Source organism: Montipora foliosa, chromosome 3 (genome assembly GCF_036669935.1).
Source record: "Montipora foliosa isolate CH-2021 chromosome 3, ASM3666993v2, whole genome shotgun sequence".
NCBI classification, from domain to species: Eukaryota; Metazoa; Cnidaria; class Anthozoa; order Scleractinia; family Acroporidae; genus Montipora; species Montipora foliosa.
In genome coordinates this window covers 8,345,782-8,348,281 of record NC_090871.1, presented here as the reverse complement: position 1 = coordinate 8,348,281, position 2,500 = coordinate 8,345,782, and the positions used below count along the sequence as shown (strand labels likewise).

Sequence of the window (2,500 nt, the reverse complement as noted above, 5' to 3'; positions counted from 1 at the left end):
ATATGTGAGGATATAGGTGTCGTCATGGTAACGAACACGATTAGCCAATAAAATGCGAATTTCGTCTTCATTGTAAGATACTTTTGTGCTTCAGTATAATGCCTCTCTACTACATTAACATTTTTATTGCAAAATTTGACATTATCATGATTTGCTTTTCATAACTTTCATATCTTGTCTCGTGTTACACAACATGCTTGTTTTAGCGGTTGGTGACCACTTTATCATCATTTCGAAAATGAAAAAAACAAGTTGTTTGAAATCTGGAAATTTCATCAATATCTATATAGTAAACAGAACATTACATGACCGCATGGGGATACGAATTTTATCTTCTTGTGCTGAAAGTATCTCTCACTCGTTCGCTTCGCTCACCCGTGCTTTCAGCACTCGAAGATAAAATTCGTATCCCCACGCGGCCATGTAATATCCTCTATTTATTATTACAAGAGTCCATCATCCAAGAGCAAGATTTACCCAAATTGGCCTAGTCCCCATCAGCGTTAGAAAAGTGTCTATTTTTGAAGGACACAGATGATATTCAGGAAAGTAGCGGTTTTAAGAATTTGAACTTAGACGCCTGTGTAAGTCTCCTTATTGGACACATCATAAAGTGAATACGGGACTCCCTGAGAGGATCTATGATTGTTTAGTGTAGTATGTATCCCCGGTATACTACTACTACCTTTCTCGTCTAGAATTTTTTTTTTCAGTTGAAAAAAGGAAACGAAGATAGCACCGAATGAAAATAGTTTTCGCATTCGTGAAGTTGATCCTTTTTTTCAGAAAGTTCAGCATGAGCTTAATTATGAAACACCTAAATGTAATGATTATTCAGTAATTATTAGTAAATTTTTCAAGCTTTGTATTCTTTTCTCTAATCTCAATGTGTTGGTTTGTATATCATCATTGTTATTACATGGAAGGATAATAAAGTTGTTGACGCAAAAAATCAATGTGACGATGACGTAATTCAATGAAATTAGAGACTAGACCTCTTTAGCTTGTACGTTTTGTTTTCCCATTTCAGACCACGTGATGTTCTCAAGGGAATAGACTTTCGAACAGTCCTTCGTCTAGCTCGCTCATTTACTTCGCGTACGAAAAATCACGATTCGCTCGCTAAAACATTTTCTCCTGGGATTATCGTGAGGTCGACTTGTGGCAAGTCTATCAAGGGAATTTTCCTTTTGTTTTTTCATAAGTTATGCGTACATATTCACGTGCATAGGACGACATTTGAAAGAAACTGTACTCTACAGTAACATCACGTGGTCTGAAATGGGAAAACAAAATGTACAAGCTAAAGAGGTCTATTGCGTAATGGATCTCTGCTAGCCGTGTATTGAACATGGTATTGACCAGCTCGAGAGCCAATGGCGACTCTGTTCGCCAACGTTCTTCTGTTACGAAAACCACAGCGTTAACTAGTAAAACAATAAAGAGTGTAGACTTTCGAAAAGTCCTTCGTCTCATGAAGATGGCGCGCGGGACGAAGGACTTTTCATACTTGATTGCCGCCAATTTTAGCGACCCAAAAAAGAGTCGCTGAGCTAGACCAATTAGAGTAGTCCTTGTAGACCCCAGGGAATAGAGTTGTCAATCAAAATTTGCCATACGCAGTGAAGCGTGACTTTCAACATGGAGTCGATTGCAAAAGTGATGGATGAAGCTACTAAGGCCACAGGATATTCCGAACTGCGCGGCTATCAGAGGAAAACAATTCAAGCACATCTGTCTTGCAGAGATGTGTATGTGTCTGCTCCAACCGGAGCTGGGAAAACTCTGACCTTTGAGCTAGCCTTGTCACAGGGTCCAGAGGAGATATGTTTCTCGTTAGAACATCAAAACCCGTCGAAAACATCTGAAATAATGGGTTATTTTGATCGCGTTGACGATCGGGTTACAGTTTCGTTACACATTCTGTATACTGCAAACCAAGAGACTGAGGGCTCGCAAGATCGGCTTACAGTATAAAATACGGAAAGGGACGAAACTTGTACCAAGTGACTTCGTTCGATGTGAACCGCAGCACTTGGTGACGGAAGTGAATTGGGACCGGAAACGCAAAAGCAACAGACCGTTACTAATTCGAGAATCAAAACATCAGCTGTGGAGGGAGTTTTAAAATAATGGCGGCTTCTCCCTGGAAACGACCCGTTCGGTTGCGCGAAAAGCAGCCGGACGAGAAGAGATCCAAAGTATCGAACAGAGAAAAACAAGTGTTTGTTTCTAAATGGTAAGATATCTGACCAGTTGGCTTTGGAACGTGAGCCACAAATTACCGTGTTTGATTTTTCCCTGATCGAACTTGACTATTTTACCTGCAGGCTTTCAATGAATTATCGAAGAGACGAACAAAACTTTATCTCCGTACAAGAAAGATTCGACGACTATGTAAATAACAGCTCCGAAAAGGAAAATTTTCCATTGCAAGTCAAAAAACTGGGGATTATTTTAAAGGAGGCCTTTCCACAGGTGAGTAGAGTCCAGCGAAGAG

At 40.0% G+C, this 2,500-nt stretch overlaps 1 protein-coding gene across 1 annotated transcript in view; it reads left to right on the top strand.

Annotated features, from left to right (window-relative positions):
* LOC137994454 (BTB and MATH domain-containing protein 42-like) overlaps positions 1-947 on the top strand; it is a 12,312-nt gene extending 11,365 nt beyond the window's left edge. The window contains exon 3 of the mRNA XM_068840032.1: positions 1-947. This exon is cut by the window's left edge and continues 846 nt beyond it. The gene's annotated coding sequence lies outside the window, so the exon portion shown is untranslated.
* Positions 948-2,500: the final 1,553 nt, after the last annotated feature.